Source organism: Triturus cristatus, chromosome 10 (assembly GCF_964204655.1).
Source record: "Triturus cristatus chromosome 10, aTriCri1.1, whole genome shotgun sequence".
In the NCBI taxonomy this organism is placed as follows: domain Eukaryota; kingdom Metazoa; phylum Chordata; class Amphibia; order Caudata; family Salamandridae; genus Triturus; species Triturus cristatus.
Window position 1 is genome coordinate 44476494 of NC_140593.1, and position 20017 is coordinate 44496510.

Below are 20017 nucleotides of genomic sequence, written 5' to 3' on the forward strand. Positions count from 1 at the left end.
ACGTGCCTGAAACCTATATTTTTTCAGTGAATTTCAAAGGTTTTTTAAATGCTAATTTCTAACTATGCCTACAGAGATAGGACATGTGAAGAAAGAAGAAAAAACACACAGAAAGAAAAAAAAGAAATGCAGAAAGAAGCAACAGAAGTCCTCAAAGATGAAGAAAAGTGCAGGAAGAAGGATAACGTGCAGAAAGAACAAACAGAAGAGCAGAAAGAAGCCTTGTTGCAAAATCATCCTGTACCCTCAACTTTTTCAGACGGATACTGGTGGTAACTGAGTCTGACTAACCAGTCTTAGAGCCAGTGCTATGTTAAAAGACACTCAGAATACAGTGAAAACACCTACATACACTAGGGAACACTATGCGTTGGGGTCCCCCTGTGGCCCCGTCCCCTCCCTTCCCCACTGTGTAAACACGCCCTGTGGCCGTTTTAAGTTGGGAGATTAAGTCCCCTTGAATCCTGAGGGTCCCTAGGGTACAGCTAGACCACTAGGTACCTCCAGTAAGCCCCACAGAGCTGCGTTGCAGAGAGATGTAAAAAGGGGCACGGCCTGGACCACCTCTCTGCAACGCAGCGCAGTGGCGCTTACAGGAAGCACCTGGTGGGCTAGTTGGCCCCCAGGGTCCCTCAGGATTGAAGGGGAATTATTTCCCCAACTTAAAACGCGCCACAGGGCATGTTTGCACACGTTAACTCAGGCCCGTCCCCTCCCTTCACCAATGTGTAAACATGCCCTGTGGCCGTTTATAGATGGGAGATTAAGTTGATTTGAATCCTGAGGGTCCCTAGGGTCCAACTAGCCCACTAGGTACCTCCAGTAAGCGCCACAGAGCTGTGTTGCGGAGAGGTGTAAAAAGTGGCACGGCCTGGACCACCTCTCTGCAACGCATCTCAGTGGCGCTTACTGGAAGCCCCTGGTGGGCTAGTTAGCCCCCAGGGGCCCTCAGGATTGAAGAGGAATTATTTCCCCAACTTAAAACGCGCCATAGGGCGTGTTTGCACACGGCACCTCAGGATCCGTCCCCTCCCTTCCCCACTGTGTAAACACGCCCTTTGGCCGTTTTAAGTTGGGAGATTATGTCCCCTTGAATCATGATGGTCGCTAGGGGCAAAATAGCGCACTAGGTACGTCCAGTAAGCGTCATTGCAGAGAGGTGTAAAAAGGGGCACGGCCTGCACCACCTCTTTGCAACGCAGAGCAGTGGCGCTTACTGGAAGCACCTGGTGGGCTAATTGGCCCCCAGGGTCCCTCAGGATTGAAAGGGAATTATTTCCCCAACTTAAAACGCGCCACAGGGCGTGTTTGCACACGTCACCTCAGGCCTCATCCCCTCCCTTCACCGCTGTGTAAACGCGCCCTGTGGCCGTTCTAAGTTCTAACTAGCCCACTAGGTACCTCTAGTAAGCGCCACAGAGCTGCGTTGCATAGAGGTGTAAAAAGGGGCATGGCCTCAGAACACCTGTATGCAATGCAGCTCCCTGGCGAATACTGGAGATACCTGTTTGGCTAGTTGGCCCTCAGGGACCCTCAGTATTGAAGCGGAATTAATTCCCCAACTTACAACTGGCCAGGGGGCGCGTTTGCAGAGTGCTGCAAGGAGGGGGTGAGGCCTCCGGCGCAATGCCTGTCTTTTATTTATTTTATTTTTTTAAGAAGGAGGGCTGTGTTGCCACCCCTTCTTTTTCTAATTCATTGACCCTGGGGACCCCATCCCTCAAGGCCTGCACCCTAATTTTTTTTGTTGAAAAAAATAAATTTGGAAGGGGGCCACGTGGCCCCCCTCGCAAGGCCTTAATCGGCCCCGGGGACCCCAACCCCTGGGTCATGGCCTTTTTAAAAAAAAATCTTTAGGAGGGGGGCTGCGTTGCCCCCCTCCTCAGGCCACTTATGGCCCCGGGGACCCCATCCCCCGGGCCGGCCTTTGTTTTTTATTATTTTTTTAAAAATATATTTATAGAAACACCTAGGACATGCTGGACAAACCGTATGTACCTATCACCATGACGATTTGCGTGATATTCATTAAAAGGCGACTATGCATACAATGAATCCACGTGGAATTTATTTACACCACTAGTAAAGCTCTGACGTGTCTGACGCCCTACCGTGCCTAATCCCGGCGCCCCCGCCGGTGGGTACTCTCCAAGTAGACGCCCTTGTTGTTTATTTATACAAACATGGGTAGCTATTGACAGGCACATTTAATACACACGCACACCAAGCCATTCAAAGGGGATTCGACAAAAATTCGACCAAACCATGCAAGCCACCTCCACCCTGCCTGTCCACATGCCATCCCCTATCCCCTTCCTCCTGTCCTCCATGGTCCATTTTACTGCCACACCCTTCTGCCCTCCCAGGTCCGTTGTGCTGCAACTGCTCCTCCTGCCTGCCCCACGAGGTCTGTTGTGAGGTCCCTTCCCCTGAACTCTCTTGTCTGTGCCCAGGTCCTGACCCTCCCTTCTATCCTCCATGGTCCTTTGTGCATGCCCCTGCACCCTCCTTCTTGCCCATCATAGCCATTGTGCTGCCACTAACCCTCCCGCTTGCCATGCATGGTCTTCTGTGCTGCCATGGCCCCTCCCACCTTCCCTGTGTGGTCAGATAGCTGCCCTTGACCCCCTCCCACCTTCCCTCCATAGTCTGTGTGTATGCCATCATAGTCTCACTGTTGCTCTCCATGGTGTGTCTTGTTTCTAGTGCCCATCCTGCCTGACCTCCATGGTCATCTTTCTGCTGCTGCTGCCCTGCCCCCTTGCCCCCAGCCCTCTGTTTCCATGTGCGGACCCCTATTCCCTCCCTCCTGGCTTTTCTGTTCCATTGTAATGCTCCTGATCCGTCCCTCCTGCCCTCTATGGTCTGTTATGCTGCAGCTTTCTCTCCTGTCTGTCCATTATGGTCAGCTGGCTACCATTGCCTCTTTCCCCTCTGTTCTCTGTTGTTCATGTGCATGGTCCTGTCCCCTCCCTATTGCTTTCTATGGATTGTTGTGCTGCACTCCCGTCCCGCATGCCCTGTGTGGTGTATTGTGCTGCTGCAAACCCTGATGCCTGCCCTGTAGGGTCAGTTTGGTGCACCTCTCTATGTCCCTCTTGTCCTCTGTTATCCGAGTCCATGTCCCTACCCCAATTCCTCCTGCCCACCATGATCCAATGTACCATACTTGCGAACATTTTGAACTTGGTAAGAGGGAGATTTTGAAAACAAACTGGGGTATTGATTTTCCCCTTTGAGTTACATTGAAAAAGAGGGGATTGGAGACAGATCAAATAAAGCCCATTTGAGCTTAAAAACATTGGACGTTTCCTGGCTGAAATGAGTCTGTTGGCATGTATGGTTGTACTACCACTGCCTCTTCCTTCTGCCCACAATGGTCTATAATATGGCCTCAGCCTCTCTTGCCAGTCCTGTATTGTTGGTTTGTTGCCCCTGCCCCCCTTTCCACTGCCCTCCATAGTCTGTTGTGCTGCCACTGCCCTTCCTGCCTGCCAGGTGCGGTCAAATTGTTGCCTCTGCACTCTCCTACCTGCCTTCAATTTTCAGAGTCCGTGCCCCTGGCCTCTACCTCTCAACAGTATCCCAATGAACAACTAGATTGCTAACATTCTATATTTATTACAAAAGTGTGGAACACCTGACGTCATCTTGATGTAATCAAAACTGTAATACCTAGAGCATTTCCTTTAGAAATTACATATATGAGAGGGTCTTATTTGCATCAAAATTATGGTTAGTGCTCTAAAAATCTAAAATGTGGACATATTTTCTGAGTTTTCAAATAGCGACAAATAATTTTTAAATTATTTGTAATCTTTATGTTTTTTTATCCAGTTGACCACTTGATTAAATGTTGCACTTAAGGGAGAGGATGTGGTGTCACTTCCAGAGCTGCAGACTTTGCAACTGGGGAACCAGGTTGGAGCTTCTGCTTCAGCTCAACATTCTATGATTCTGGTCAAATCACTTAATCTCCCCATGTCTACAACCAAAATTAATTTGTTCTTGTGTGATGTAACCAATGCTCATGTAAAGCACTCCAATACCTGACAAATCTGCACTATATAAAACTGCAAATACACAAAAAATAAGTGTTTTGCACACTTCTGTCATTGGGCTACATGTGGGCTACATCTGGGTGATATTTGTGCTGCATTTGGGCTCTTTTGTCTCTGGTGGCCATCTTGGGAGATTTATTTGTTATGAAGTTTCCTAATTTCCTCATTTACTGCAGTCTCCTCAGTAGGAAATGCTTTCAGTTTATTACTTTAATTTCATCAAGAAGGTATTCAGATATGTCACACATTTGCCATAAATTCTGAATGTTAGCACTCTAGTTGCTCATTAGATCAATGTAGTAAAGCTACTGCTCACCACGGAAGTCTGCTGCTGGTATTAAAAGTGCATGTTTCAGTCTGCATGTCAGAATTTGTTTATGAAATAGAAGAGGATTTGAGAAGTCAAAATGTGCCCTAATTTTTCTTTCTGCAGCACTAATCATAATTTCTATGGCAACATGAACCCCCTCATTTTGTTCCTTTGTAAATTAAATGTTTTAAGTGTTACCACTTTATTCCAATCAAGATGGCTTCAGGTGTGCCATACTTTTGTCTTATGACTGTTAGCGCTCTACTTGTTCGTTAGAACACTTTGGGACATTCTGTCATTGGGCTATACTTGGGCTACATCTGGGTGATATTTGGGCTACATTTGGGCTCTTTTGTCTCTGGTGGCCATTTTGGGAGACTTATTTGTTATGAAGTTTTCTAATTTTCTCATTTACTACAGTCTCCTCAGTAGGAAATACTTTCAGTTTTTTACTTTGATTCCATCAAGAAGGCATTCAGATGTGTCACACATTTGCCATAGATTCAGAATGTTAACACTCTAGTTGCTTATTAGATCACTGTAGTAAAGCTACTGCTCACCAGGGAAGTCTGCTGCTGGTATTGAAAGTGAATGTTTCAGTCTGCATGTAAGAATTTTTTAATGAAGAAGAAGAGGATTTGAGAAGTCACTCAAAATGTGCCCTAATTTTTCTTTCTGCAGCTCTAATCATACTTTCCATGGCAAAATGAACCCCCTCATTTTGTTCCTTTTTAAAATAAATGTTTTAAGAGTTACCACTTTATTCCAATCAAGATGGCTTCAGGTGTGCAATAGGTTTGTCATAAGTAGGACTGTTAGCGCTCTAGTTGTTCTTTAGAACACTCTGGGAAGCTGTAGTAGAACACAAAGGAATCAACTGACAGTGTCTGCCCTTGTTGGATCTACATGTTTTACTGAGAATGTCAGACTTCTTTCTCACATGACTGAGAAAGATAATGTGAATTTACAGAAAATATGCTCTCAGTTAGCTTATAGATCACCTTCCCAACCTCTATGGGAAAAGCATGAGAAAATAGTTTTCTCTCAAACATGATTCATGATATCACAGCAGAAGGCTTTTTCACATGGTAAAATCATCTTAGAACACACCACAATTCCTAAAATGAGTATGGTACCATCAACAAATGATGTATAATGTAACTAAAGTCGAAAAACATTCTATTAACTGCAATGCTTTTTAATGAGGTGCTATCATGTATATTGGTCCCAAGATGGCTGCCAACAATTCTTGGATGAAGTACTGACAGCCAATCAGATCTCACGATGAGATGTGTGGTTAGGCTCCGCCCAGATACATCTATCTTTTTAACTCTCATTTTCTCAGGAACTACTGAACGGATTTACACCATTTAAGCAAAAGGCAAGAGTCTGAACTGAGGACTACCTCTTTGCCAAATTTGGTGTAATTCCGTTCAGCAGTTCAGGCTGTAGCTGCGTCAACAGGTCCTATGGGAAAATGCATGGGGAAAATGCGTTTTGGGACCCCCCTTTTTTCTCGGCCCCCGCTTGACGAATCACCGTGAAATTTTCAGGATAGGAGCGGACCGGAGCTGGCCAAAAGTTTGGACAATTTTGCGAAGATTCGTCAATCGGCGCCAACGTTATTCCAAATAGAATGTTGCAGATTTCCTGTGGAAAATAGGTCCTAACTATAACTACCTACTGGCGACTGCCAGTAGGTAATATATATATATATATATATATATATATATATATATATATATATATATATATATATATATATATATATATATATATATATATATATGTATATATATATATATATATATATATGTATATATATATATATATATATATGTCTATATATATTAAATACAAATATTTAAATTAATAATTATATGTAAAAAAATATTTTACGCTACATTAACTATAACAGTAAATAAAATGTTGGGTAGCGTACGGGATAAAATTACTATTCCCAGTCCAGAGTGCAACAGTAGGGAAATTGTTGGATAGTGAAGGAGAATAATTTACTATTCCCACTCCAGCAATTGCAACAGTAGGGAAAGTGTTGGATAGCTGAGGGGAATAATTTACTATTCCCACTCCGCAGAGAGTAACAGTAGGGAAAGTGTTGGATAGCAGAGGGGTTAAATAAAATTACAATTCCCACTCCAGCGAGTGCAACAGTAGGGAAAGTGTTGGATAGCGGGTGGGTGAAAATTACTATTACCACTACAAGAAGTGCACCAGTAGGGAAAGTGTTGGATAGCAAGTGGATAAAAATTTCTATTCCCACTCCAGCGAGTGCACCAGTAGTGAAAGTGTTGGATAGCGTGGGGGTAAAAATTACTATTCCCACTCCAGCGAGTGCAAGAGTAGGGAAAGTGTTGGATAGCGGGGGGTAAAAATTACTATTCCCACTCCAACGAGTGCAACAGTAGGGAAAGTGTTGGATAGCGGGTGGGTAAAAATTACTATTCCCACTCTAGCGATTGCACTAGTAGGGAAAGTGTTGGATAGCGGGTGGGTAATAATTAATATTCCCTCTCCAGTGGATGCAACAGTAGGGAAAGTGTTGGCTAGCGGAGGGATAAAAATTACTATTCCCACTCCAATGAGTGCAACAGCAGGGAAAGTATTGGATAGCGGGTGACTAAAAATGACTATTTATTCTCCAGCAAGTGCAAATGCAACACATTAAAATCGCATTCATTATTATAGTAAAACATTATTAAAATCACAACTACAGTTCCTCAATAGTTATTTGGAGTTCGCAAAGCAGTTATCATAAAATACAGCACAGCATGACAGTCTCTAAGCTCCCTAGGCGCTGTAAGTGTGTAAGACTTTGCTAAGCTCCCTAAGCGCTGTAAGTGTGCAAGACTTCTCTAAGCTCTATAGGTGCTGTAAGTGTGCAAGACTTCCTAAGCTTCCTAGGCGCTGTAAGTGTGCAAGACTTTGCTAAACTCCCTAAGCGCTGTAAGTGTGCAAGACTTCTCTAAACTCCCTAAGAGCTGTAAGTGTGCAAGACTTCTCTAAGCTCTATAGGCGCTGTAAGTGTGAAGGAGTTCCTAAGCTCCCTAGGTGCTGTAAGTGTGCAAGGCTTCTCTAAGCTCCCTAGGTGCTGTAAGTGTAAAGGAGTTCCTAAGCTCCCTAGGCACTGTAAGTGTGCAAGATGTAGCTAACCTCCCTAGGCGCTGTAAGTGTGCAAGACTTCCCTAAGCTCCATAGGCGTTGTAAGTGTGCAAGACTTCTCTAAGCTCCCTAGGTGCTGTAAGTGTGCAAGACTTCTCTAAGCTCCCTAGGCACTGTAAGTGTGAAGGAAATCCTAAGTTCCCTAGGCGCTGTAAGTGTGCAAGACTTCCCTAAGCTCCATAGGCGCTGTAAGTGTGCAAAACTTCCCTAAACTCCCTAGGTCCTGTAAGTGAGTAATACTTCGCTAAGCACCCTACGCACTGTAAGTGTGCAAGACTTCTCTAAGCTTCTTAGGCGCTGTAAGTGTGCAAGATTTCTCCAAGCTCCCTAGGCGCTGTAATTGTGCAAGACTTCTCTAAGCTTCCTAGGCGCTGTAAGTGTGCAATACTTCTCTAAGTTCCCTAACCGCTGTAAGTGTGCAAGACTTCTCTAAGCTCCATAGATGCTGTAAGTGTGCAAGGCTTCTCTAAGCTCCCTAGGCGCTGTAAGTGTGTAAGGCTAATCTAAGCTTCCTAGGTGCTGTAAGTGTGCAAGGCTTCTCGAAGCTCCATAGGTGCTGTAAGTGTTCAAGATTTCCCTAAGCTCCCTAGGTGCTGTAAGTGTGCAAGGCTTTGCTAAGCTCCCTAAGCGCTGTAAGTGTGCAAGACTTCTCTAAGCTCTATAGGTGCTGTAAGTGTGCAAGACTTCCTAAGCTTCCTAGGCGCTGTAAGTGTGCAAGACTTTGCTAAACTCCCTAAGCGCTGTAAGTGTGCAAGACTTCTCTAAACTCCCTAAGAGCTGTAAGTGTGCAAGACTTCTCTAAGCTCTATAGGCGCTGTAAGTGTGAAGGAGTTCCTAAGCTCCCTAGGTGCTGTAAGTGTGCAAGGCTTCTCTAAGCTCCCTAGGTGCTGTAAGTGTAAAGGAGTTCCTAAGCTCCCTAGGCACTGTAAGTGTGCAAGATGTAGCTAACCTCCCTAGGCGCTGTAAGTGTGCAAGACTTCCCTAAGCTCCATAGGCGTTGTAAGTGTGCAAGACTTCTCTAAGCTCCCTAGGTGCTGTAAGTGTGCAAGACTTCTCTAAGCTCCCTAGGCACTGTAAGTGTGAAGGAAATCCTAAGTTCCCTAGGCGCTGTAAGTGTGCAAGACTTCCCTAAGCTCCATAGGCGCTGTAAGTGTGCAAAACTTCCCTAAACTCCCTAGGTCCTGTAAGTGAGTAATACTTCGCTAAGCACCCTACGCACTGTAAGTGTGCAAGACTTCTCTAAGCTTCTTAGGCGCTGTAAGTGTGCAAGATTTCTCCAAGCTCCCTAGGCGCTGTAATTGTGCAAGACTTCTCTAAGCTTCCTAGGCGCTGTAAGTGTGCAATACTTCTCTAAGTTCCCTAACCGCTGTAAGTGTGCAAGACTTCTCTAAGCTCCATAGATGCTGTAAGTGTGCAAGGCTTCTCTAAGCTCCCTAGGCGCTGTAAGTGTGTAAGGCTAATCTAAGCTTCCTAGGTGCTGTAAGTGTGCAAGGCTTCTCGAAGCTCCATAGGTGCTGTAAGTGTTCAAGATTTCCCTAAGCTCCCTAGGTGCTGTAAGTGTGCAAGGCTTTGCTAAGCTCCCTAGGCGCTGTAAGTGTGCAAGAATTCTCTAAGCTCCTTAGGCACTGTAAGTGTGCAAAGCTTCTCTAAGCTCCCTTGGCGCTGTAAGTGTGCAAGACTTCCTTAAGTTTCCTAGGAGCTGTAAGTGTGCAAGACTTCTCTAAGCTCCATAGGAGCTGTAAGTGTGCAAGACTTCCCTAAGCTTCCTAGGAGCTGTAAGTGTGCAAGACTTCGCTACGCTCCCTAAGCGCTGTAAGTGTGCAAGACTTCTCTAAGCTCCCTAGGTGCTGTAAGTGTGCAAAGCTTTGCTAAACTTCCTAGGCGTTGTAAGTGTGCAAGAGTTCTCTAAGCTCCTTAGGAGCTGTAAGTGTGCAAGGTTTCTCTAAGCTCCCTAGGCGCTGTAAGTGTGAAGGAGTTCCTAAGCTCCCTAGGTGCTGTAAGTGTGCAAGACTTCTCTAAGCTCCATAGGTGCTGTAAGTGTGCAAGACTTCCCTAAGCTTCCTAGGTGCAGTAAGTGTGCAAGACTTCGCTACACTCCCTAAGAGCTGTAAGTGTGCAAGACTTCTCTAAGCTCCATAGGTGCTGTATGTGTGCAAGACTTCCTAAGCTTCCTAGGTGCTGTAAGTGTGCAAGACTTCTCTAAGCTCCATAGGTGCTGTAAGTGTGCAAAACTTCTCTAAGCTCCCTAGGCCCTGTAAGTGGGCAAGACTTTGCTGAACTCCCTAGGTGCTGTAAGTGTGAAGACTTCTCTAAGCTCCATAAGCGCTGTAAGTGTGCAAGGCTTCTCTAAGCTCCCTGGGCGATGTAAGTGTGCAAGACTTCTCTACGCTCAAGAGGCGCTGTAAGTGTGCAAAACTTCCCTAAGCTCCCTAGGCCCTGTAAGTGTGCAAGACTTCTCTACGCTCAATCGGCACTGTAAGTGTGCAAAACTTCCCTAAACTCCCTAGGCCCTGTAAGTGTGCAAGACTTCTCTAAACTCTCTAGGCGTTGTAAGTGTGAAGGCTTCTCTTAGCTCCCTAGGCACTGTAAGTGTGCAAGGCTTCTCTAAGCTCCGTAGGCGCTGTAAATGTGCAAGACTTCTCTAAGCTCCCTACGCGCTGTAAGTGTGCAAGACTTCTCTAAGCTCCCTAGGCGCTGTAAGTGTGCAAGACTTCTCTAAGCTCCCTAGGCGCTGTCGGTGTGCAATACTTCTCTAAGCTCCCTAGGCGCTGTAAGTGTGCAAGACTTCTCTAAGCTCCCTTGACGCTGTAAGTGTGCAATACTTCTCTAAGCTCCCTAGGCGCTGTAAGTGTGCAAGACTTCTCTAAGCTCCCTAGGCGCTGTCAGTGTGCAATACTTCTCTAAGCTCCCTAGGCGCTGTAAGTGTGCAAGACTTCTCTAAGCTCCCTTGACGCTGTAAGTGTGCAATACTTCTCTAAGCTCCCTAGGCGCTGTAAGTGTGCAAGACTTCTCTAAACTCCATAGGCGCTGTAAGTGTGCAAGACTTCTCTAAACTCCATAGGCACTGTAAGTGTGGAAGGCTTCTCTAAGGTCCCTAGGCGCTGTAAGTGTGCAAGCTCTAGCTATGGGACCTGATGTTAAATCCTCTTGGAACTGGGAGCAAAAAGCCTCTCCTTTGTTTATTGTACAGCGGGCAGAATAATATGAAGCGTAAAGTGCTGTGTGCTGAACGGCTGTCACAGGGGCACGGAGGAAGCGGTGGAACCCATGCTCCGTGGGTAGGACAAGCAGCAGAGAATGAAGTGACTTGAGACGAAATCTAGTTCATAAAAACCTGTGTCGCTCATGAGTGACTGCTTGTAAATACAATACTGGTGACGGACTCCAGATCTGCCCAAGGCGCAGTTTGACTACATCTATTAAAGTATTATTCTTTAACATCTAGTAGAGCCCCCCCCAGCGCCTTGAGACCCCTACGGGTGAGTAGTCGCACTTTACAAGTCACATGATTGATTGATTGATTGATTGAATCAGATCAGCAGGGTTAGAAAAGAGCCCTGTGAGGTCTCGGCTATGAAAACGTGTCTTACATCAGAGAGCCATGGAGTGTCCAGCGCATCTCTAAAGAGGGGTCAGCCCACACGGCTCTGCTAAAATGCGCCTCCGGTTTGCTCCATATTCTGATTCATGGTCAATGAGGCCGGAGTTTAATATGACCCCACACACCTGCACCAAAGGTGCCAATGGACAATATTTGTTTTTAAAAATATGTACTGGTTCTTTAACCGGTTTATGACCTAGGGCCTGATTACGAGTTTGGAGGACAGGGTTACTCTTCACAAACATAACGGATATCCCGTCTGCCAAGTTACAATTCCATGGCATCCTGCGGAACTTGTAATACGGCGGACGCGGTGTCCGTCATGTTTGTGACGGAGGATCCCATCCGACAAACTCGCAACCAGGCCTCAAGTCTTTTGGAAAATAAAAAAACAGCCTCACTAGACTTTTAAAATTGTAGGGCTCTAATATTTAACAAAAACTTTAAATTAAAAGCGGAATCAAATAGAAAACCCAGGTATGTGAAATTTGTAACTTTGACAACCACTGCCTCGACGAACATACATTTCCTAGTTTGTGAAAGCCTGGGGCCACATTTCATCATATAAGACTTTGTTAGATTTGTCATTAACCCCAGATCAGCCATAAACATATTAAAGGCGTCTAAGAGTGTCTGTAATCCATGAGCTGTGCTCGCTATCAGCACCGCATCATCTCATCTGCTACAATAGAACTGGTACCAGCCAGGAGCCCATCTAGGGCACGTCTTTACCTCGAGAACACAAGTAATCTTCAGGGCCATTAATATATAATAAGAAAAGAAATGGGACCAAAGCACGGCCTAGGAGAACCCTAGCAACAGAGCTCATATGGAGCGCTCCCTCCCTACCACGGCGAATCTCACCTGCGGCATGTACTTGAAGTCTGCCAAGTACCCCCATTTCTTCCATAATCACCCACACTTGTGGTCGTTGGACAGTTTCAAAGGCACACGTTAGGTCCGTAAAGGCCAGATGTAAACTACCTTTTTTGGCCTTAACGTATTTTTGACCGTAAGGGGGCAGATTTATGTTCCCTGGCGCATCCCTGCAAATCAGCATGGATGCGCCAGGGAAGATGCGTCACGAAAGTTTACCCTTGCGCCACAATAGTTGCGCCGCATTTACAATGCAGCGCATCGTGGCGCAAGGATAAACAGATGCGTGACGCATCTGATGGCGGAAGGTTGGCGCATTGCTGGAGTTGCGTTGCAAGAACGACGCAGCTCCAACAAGGCTCGGGGGTGCCCTATCGTTACAATGCTGCGTCAATCTTTACGCCTGCTTCAAGCAGGCGCAGGGTTTTGACGCAGCATGGCCGGAAAAGTGACTGAGTGAAATCTTGTAAATTTCACTCAGCCACTTTTCGGAGGCGTTCCTGCGCCGGAACGCCCCCCTCTGTGCAGGTTCGCCCACATGTGGCGCAAGCTTTACAACGTGACGCATCTCCCTAGATGCGTCACGTTGTAAATGGGGCGCAACATGGCGCAGGGTTTACGCCGCCGCTGCGTCACAAAAGTGACGCAACGGCGGCGTTAAAGTGGCGCAAGTCGGTTATAAATCTGCCCCAAGGTATTTTTGTGCAGTAAGACACGAGTTTAGACTTTGCTCCACAATACCCATACCTGGGTAAAACCTGACCTGTGCATCGAAAGCCCCCTGTTCTCGGGGACCCACGTTTCCAGCTTAACTCATTGTACATTTGGAACTGATAATATAATACACAATTCAATCTCTCGGCTTCTTACGGAAAGCTGCTATCAGAGAGCCTAACTACAAACGGTGTAAGTCTTTGAGGTATCACTTCCAATGCGTTCCTTACACAGCACACCTTAATCAACCTTTTGTCATAAATAATCGAACAGGAAGCTGCATTTGTTTCCAACTTATTATTGTTTGAGTTTTCTTGTAGTATATACACATTCTGCATCGTTTCTTGCTCTAAGATTATGTAATAGATCTTTTAAGAGATTTCGGTAAACAACCCTAACCATGAAACCGTCACCCCGCACGTTGTTACAACGCGGTCGTTACAACAACCACGTTGTAACGATGCATACCATTACCCCGCAAGTCGTAACAATGACTTGCGGAGGGGGAGAAGGTGTTGGATTCAAACTCCAGCACCTTCCCTACTGTCCGCACAGACTGGAGTTGGAATAGTAAATTATACTATTGCAACATCCAGGGTGAAGACAAGCGGAATAAAGAGGCATATTCAGAGTTTTATCAGAAATGATCTCGAGCTCTCAGCCAGGAAGGTAGAGCTCCCACCAATATATCGATCAGAATCCATGATTGCTATTTTCATCTTCTCACAAGCCCAGTGGTATGGGCGGTGTGCAGCTCGCCTATAGCAAAGAATGATTCTCGCCTCATCAGTTCTCGATCGATGAAGAGCTGCTTTTGCAATAATATCACAATTTGATGTTCAATCGAAAAGTCATGTCTTTCCATTAAGGAGTGTAATTGACAACCTGTGCTTATGACGAGTGTTTCATATGTATGTATAAACGTTCTAACGTATCACGTATGTGTGTGACTAAAGAGATGTTTTCTGTTTTTTCAGCCTTGACAAAGAGGGCTATCTCCAAACTTGTGTTGGCGGCTTCTGGGATAAAGGCTGTTTGCACTTTGTATCCTATACATTTGATTATAGTGAACTTATGAATAAATGAACTATTAATTTAAAGAAACTGCAGAGCCCTGCATTTGCTTGTGAATTGACTGAGACCTCCCTGAGGGTTTACTGAACACTGTATATGCAAAGGGCAGGGGTTACCGGCTGGAGTGTGGGGTCCTTTATTCGTGACTGGTTACATAAAGGGACACTGGGTCCATCAACTCCCCAAAGCCATTGAGTCTGTATTTTTAATTCAGGCCATGACTATGTCATTGGGAGTGCACAGAAGGGCGGGGGGTGCGGCGAAGCACTGCAGATGAGCTAAAATGTGGGGGTGGGGGCATTCATAGAAGTCATACGCGCGCCCCAGCAACATCTCACCCACACACAGCAATTGAGGGAGACTTAAGGCTTCTGTTAAATCTGGCCATGGGCCTAGCTATATGTGGGGACTGACAGAGGACAATCCTCTAGGGGAACCTCGTCATCATCTAGGAGCCCCCCATCCCCCATGACTTCTAGCAAGTCCAGACCATCAGATGCCAGGATATGCAGACTGCACCCAGGTCAGCCTCGAGGGAATCTGGGATCTTACTCAAGGTGGCAACCTGGCTGAAAGAGGCCAGGACCAGGCGGTGAACGACCCCGCCGCGGGTGAACAGATCTGCCCATGCGCCCCAGGCACCTTTCTCCTCTCCTGCAGCTGGGCCTGACCCACGGGCCAGTCTATGATTGGACAAAGGCCCCAAGAAGTGCCCTCTCACCGTGACCAGCAGAGGAACCAGCCACTGCCCCCACACAGCTCACTATCGTATCTCTCTATCCTGCTGGTCGATTCCACTCACGACACTCGCGTGCCAGTGACAGACCGAGACCCTGCTCCCCTGAAGACATGTGTGGCCATTCCGTCTCTTTCCACAGCCCACTCCAGCAGGACTGAGGCTCCGCCATGAGCTCTGTAGCCTCAGGTGCTTGTGTGCAGCAATGTCATGGAAACATTGATTGCACACAATCTATAAGGCCTTGGCGGGTATACAACGTCCTTGCTTCCACTCCCCACAGAGTGCTTTGAGGCGGCTGAGCAATGCTGAACGCTTTGCAATAAAGAAATAAAGATAAGATGGCTAGACAGATGAATTGATTATGTTCTCGGGATAGACGAGGAGAAAGAAGCGAAACGACAAAAAATGGAAGAAAACCCAAAGAAAAGCCTGCAGACTCCAGCCTGACATGCATTGTATGGCACAGCCTGGGTCCTGACCCATGCACAGGGGGCGGAGCAGCGTCGAGGCACTGCAGCACGTGCCCCCGCACTCCCCATTGCATTCCACTGGTGAATGTCCAGGAGAACACTGACACCTGTGGCGAGCCGGAAGTGGTCTGCAGCGCCTTTAGTTCTTCTTGATCTTTTTCCAAATGGCTGTCTTTGTTGCAGTGGGAGGTTCTCTGTACTCTTCTCGGTTGTCCTCTGTGCTGAGGTGTGGTACATGTGATGGTGAAGGGGATGGCAGAGTGGGCCGTGCAGTCCAGTTCAGTGGGTGTCTGGCAGTGGCTAGTAGGGGATGGTGATGGGATGGGGTCCAGTGGGTTACAGTGGAGTGGGTTTTATTTTCAGTGTGTGGAAGCTTCACTTTAAGAATGTCGTGTTGGAGTTGCCGGGGAGGTTGACATCTCCAAGGAATGTAGGATGGTTTTTGGATGAAGACAGAGGGGACGAGGTATGACGTTTCTTCTGGTATGTGATTGCCGGCCTGGGATGTCTGTCAATCAGCTGACAGGAGGCTGTTTTGGAGGCTGAGAGAGTAAAGTGGCAGGAGAGGGCTTAAAAGACTTCAGGGGTATAGGAGTAGCTAAGAGTACAGGGCCAGCATGTCCTGTGCATGACTGAAAGTCCCTGGCCTCTTTTTGAGGGTGTGATCTCTTTGTGTAGGCTATAAACCTATGGAATGAGGAGGAGGGTGTGACCAGGTGTCACCAATGAATAAAGAGTGTATCTTGATTGTGTTGGGTGATGGTGTCAGCAATGTTTGGAGGGTGTGTGACCCCTAATGAGCATCAGATAAGTGTGTTGCGTGGTGGGAGGAGTGTGTGTTCTAGTGGGTGATATGTGGATGAGGTTAGAGACATTATATATACACATTTGGTAAATGAGTTTGTGGGGTCTGGGTGTGAGTGTGGGAATGCTGTGAAATGTGATCTGTGCAAGACATGGCGAAGCTGGTTTACATGGAGCAGGGATTCCACTGTTATGTCTTTCGAGGTCCAAACAGATGATGCCGCATTCTCTGTTCAACCTTGGCTGGGGTCACCTGGGCAGTGAAGAGTTGGATAAAGTATAAGAGGAGGGAGGAAATGAGAGCTGGGAGTTAGTGATGTCACTTCCTCTATAGATGGATGCTGGAAAATGCAGTAATGTCACTTCGAGTAGAGATAGATGATGGAATTCTGGAGATGGCGTCCTATTGACATGACTACTGGGAGATTACATCTGCTTGCCTTGCTTCTTTAAATGATAGTTCTGGCAGGAAACCAGTGATATCACTTCCTGTAGAGGTGGATGCTAGGGAATGTATGGAAGTCTCCTCTTGCAGAGATGGCTGGTGGGAAATCTGAAGAAGTCTTCCTGTTGAGATGGATGTTGGTTTAATGACACAGTCCACATCTGGACATCCTGCCGGAAGCACCAAGAATGTTTGTTTTTTAATATTCTTTAGATTTCAACTTTTTCCATCATTTTACAAAAACTGTGCCTATTCAATGACAAGGAAACTGAACAATTATGCCAAACAGACCTGTCCTATTGCTTTGAGAGCCAATGTTTCAATATCTCATCGAAAGATGGATCTCTTAACTATACCTAAGTAGTAGCACCAAAGACGTACATCAAAGATAGCCTTAAAGAATAATTCATAGGAATGTCCCAGTCTGCAGCAGAGGAACGTCTATTCTTTCTCAAGAAGAAAAATGAAGTTTGATGACATTGTATGGATAATCAGGACTTGAGATCCATAAATATAATACTCCATACCACTGATTCAGACCTTGCATGATAATCTGTGCGAAGGCTTGTTGGTGTACAAAGGTTGCCTATCACCTTGTAAAAAATGACCTAAAGGCAACTGGAAGAATTATTTTTGTACTCAAGTTGGGCACTCAGAGTATCTGGTTCTGCCTGTGGGGTCTTCAATGCTCCTTCCACTTTCCAGAGAATCATTAATGAAATGCTTCAAGTTCTGATCAGCAGGCTTGTTGCTTTCTCGTCTATCTGCAGACCTTTCCGGAACGCATTCGACATGTACAGCAAGCTTTGCGAAGGCGGTGTAGGAATCATTCATAAGCAAAATTAGGAAAACTCCTCAGTTAGAGGGAGGTGGACGGCCTGGAAGTCCACCTTCGACAAGCCAGAGTGGCAGTGGACCATCGAAAGATCAAAGCAATTCTGCAACAGTCAATTCCAAAGAATTTGAATGATCTAAGCTTTTAAAATGTTTATCAAAGATACATTAAAAACATTTCTCAGTGTACCCATTGACGAAACTTGCAAGCAGAAGAAAAGGAGGAGGCCTTCAGACCTGCAAACAAAAGTTAATGGAAGCATCTGAAAGACAATATACCTTTCTTTGTCGAGACGGGGGCTTCAGATGTACTTTTGGAGCCATGTAGATGCGTACACAAGAATTTTATGGTTACTATCCAAGCGCCTATTACTCCCGATATCTCATACCAGCGAAGATTAATTAGATAATCCTAAAAAAATTATTGTCAATAAGAGGGACATTTATGTGAGTGGTGATTTTTTTTAGAAGGTTAGCTTCATTAAATGATAGTCTTAATGGATCACAAGAATCTACAACATCTTCACGTCTAGATCAGTGATTAGTAAAGGTGAACAGTTTTGTTACCATTTTGACTTTGTGATTGATTGCACACCTGACCCTTGAAATGAAAGGGCACATGTTCATTTCCACAGTAAGAAGAGAATTAAAACACCAGTGACTCCTACCATTAATAAAAAGTAACACATCCTGCCTAGAAATTTACTATCCTTACAAGTTACCAAATCTTGTGTATAAAGTTTGACATAGGATTTCAAAAGCTAAAAGAGATGTCATTAGCGAATAAACTGAACACTTTCATGTATTAAGAAATAAATATCCCCACTGGTTTTCTCTTTGTGAAGGTACATTTTTACATGGTGTACAAATAGTAGTATGCTGGTTGTGATTCTCCAAGTGCGGGCAGTTTTGTGCCTGCCTCGTGCAGTGTCTGTCGCCTGAGAGTAGAACATTGCAAGTTCTGACAGAGAATGTTGTTGTCCACACTAAGGGGACAGTTGCCTTCTGGGGCTCCTACGGGTGAACACGAATAAATACAGCGCTTCCTGAAAACATTGTGTGCTTTGTGGCGGTTTCTGGCTTCCACAAATTGGCGACGAGCAGTTTTTGAAGCGGAACCCAAGCCCAGATGACTACAGACACGACAACAGGTTTTTCAAAAATATTAAAACTACTAAATGGTGATGAGAGCAAGTGTTGGGTCTTACGCTGAATCAGTACCTCCTAATTGCCGAGAGTCTAAATACACCAAGAAGTGTACATGCATTACAGGTAGAAGAAGTGTGGCTCAATGGTTAGAGCGGCAGACCCTGATGCAGAGGTCTAGCCCGGGACCAGGGTTCAATTCCCCGCCTCGGCGGGTCGTGGGCTCACAAATTCCACGGACCTGATAATTCTCGCCTCGGTGCCATTCCAATCATGGAGTCCCACTCTGCAACTCTGGGCAATAGCTTGCTTAATCTCCACAACGGCCCCACAACGCTAAGGATGCCTGGCCTCCACCTTGGGGGTGCCCAGGAGTGGACGCCTCACAGGGAAAGCCAGGATGGGTTCCACAGCGGTATTCGTACAAGCGCCTTGAGACCCTTGCGGGTGAGTAGTGCGCTATACAAGTATCAATTTACAGGTACGAGTGCAAATTTCAAAGCAAAACTTAAAAGCTTTCAAGTTGTTGAAAATTCTGACCGCCATTAAATATGCGCATGAGCATTCTTGTGCTTCTTGTTGCCAAGGATGTGCTCGCCACGTTCAAAGCCTCCTCGAGATGATTCATGACTCCCTTAGCTTCGTTGGGCCTTCAAATGCTGCACAGCCACTAAAATCGACTCTGTCGTCTGCACCTGTTTCATCACACAATGCAGACGCCATCTTTTCATTTCTTTTTCCTGACAAGTTACATTTTAAGCGATTTCAGTCTCCGGCTTGTTACTGGAAGCGTTCTGCCAATCATTGATACACTGGTTAATAACCAATTGGTGCATTATCGCTCTGCGCATTTCAAAACACTGGCGTGTTACTGTCAGCTGCCTGCAACTCGGTGACAGCCACACTGTTTCTAACACTTGTTGCAAACCAATTGGTGCTTACAACTTGTTCCCGGCGTGTTACAGGCAGCTGGCTACAAATCAGTGACACACGCACTATTTACAACTAACTTGACATTTCACTCACAAGGCACTACAATTCTGTGACACACACACACAACCTTTTAGAAACAATTATAATTTTTATTAAATAGAATAATAAGTACCAAAAAATACATGTTGTATAAGAAAGAAAAGTAACATATTAATAAATACAAAATAGGTCAAATACAACGTTATTGTAGATATTAAAATAGGAGAGATTAGGGTACCTATTAACAAATTGGTTAGTCATATAATTTTAAAATACAGGATAGAGAGAGGAAAGTGAGCGAAAAAGAAAAGAAAAGAAAAAAGAAAAGAAAGAAAGAGAGGCGTAAGAGGAAGAGAAAAAGGATAGTCAGAAAATAGAGATGAATGTGCAGATAGAACAGTTGTAAAAGGTAACTGTAGTAGATCAGTTTTAATTGCTTGAGATAGAGTTGAAGATGAAACAGTAGAAATTCTATGCTCATTGCAAATAAAATTCCACCATGTTAACATACATATTTTAGAATTGTCTTTACAGCATGAAAGAATGACTTTAAAGGCAAGCGCAATAAAAAGATCACGCATTTTAAACTTTAACGAGGTGTTTTGAAAATCATGAGATATGGATCCAAGAAAAATATGACTGGACAATGGAGTACAAAAACGAAATATCTTAGAACATTTTGTCCATATGGATTCCCAAAACTTGAAAACCTTAGGGCAATGGTATACTAAAGACCAGCAAAGAGGGGAAGTGGAAGGGTTGATTTTGTGTATAAATATGGGTGTCCTAAC